Raw genomic sequence first — 1,212 nt, 5'->3', positions numbered from 1 at the left:
TGCAAAAACTGTCTATTTCAACTAACTTTGTCCATCCAAAACGAACTTTGTACTTTGCTATGAAGTTCCACCAGGAATGAGTTTTCATGCAAAAACTGTCTATTTCAACTAACTTTGTCCATCCGATTCGAACTTTGTACTTTGCTATGAAGTTCCACCAGGAATGAGTTTTCATGCAAAAGCTGTCTATTTCAACTAACTTTGTCCATCCAAAACGAACTTTGTACTTTGCTATGAAGTTCCACCAGGAATGAGTTTTCATGCAAGAACTGTCTATTTCAACTAAATTGATCCATCCAAAACGAACTTTGTACTTTGCTATGAAGTTCCACCAGGAATGAGTTTTCATGCAAAAACTGTCTATTTCAACTTAATTCGTCCATCCAAAACGAACTTTGTACTTTGCTATGAAGTTCCACCAGGAATGAGTTTTCATGCAAAAACTGTCTATTTCAACTAACTTTGTCCATCCAAAACGAACTTTGTACTTTGCTATGAAGTTCCACCAGGAATGAGTTTTCATACAAAAACTGTCTATTTCAACTAAATTGATCCATCCAAAACGAACTTTGTACTTTGCTATGAAGTTCCACCAGGAATGAGTTTTTATGCAAAAACTGTCTATTTCAACTAACTTTGTCCATCCAAAACGAACTTTGTACTTTGCTATGAAGTTCCACCAGGAATGAGTTTTCATGCAAAAACTGTCTATTTCAACTAAATTGATCCATCCAAAACGAACTTTGTACTTTGCTATGAAGTTCCACCAGGAATGAGTTTTCATGCAAAAACTGTCTATTTCAACTAACTTTGTCCATCTAAAACGAACTTTGTACTTTGCTATGAAGTTCCACCAGGAATGAGTTTTCATGCAAAAACTGTCTATTTCAACTAACTTTGTCTATCCAAAACGAACTTTGTACTTTGCTATGAAGTTCCACCAGGAATGAGTTTTCATACAAAAACTGTCTATTTCAACTAAATTGATCCATCCAAAACGAACTTTGTACTTTGCTATGAAGTTCCACCAGGAATGAGTTTTTATGCAAAAACTGTCTATTTCAACTAACTTTGTCCATCCAAAACGAACTTTGTACTTTGCTATGAAGTTCCACCAGGAATGAGTTTTCATGCAAAAACTGTCTATTTCAACTAAATTGATCCATCCAAAACGAACTTTGTACTTTGCTATGAAGTTCCACCAGGAATGAG

The sequence above is a fragment of the Anopheles moucheti genome, unplaced genomic scaffold (genome assembly GCF_943734755.1).
Source record: "Anopheles moucheti unplaced genomic scaffold, idAnoMoucSN_F20_07 putative_Y_42, whole genome shotgun sequence".
NCBI classification, from domain to species: Eukaryota; Metazoa; Arthropoda; class Insecta; order Diptera; family Culicidae; genus Anopheles; species Anopheles moucheti.
This window is presented reverse-complemented; position numbering follows the sequence as displayed.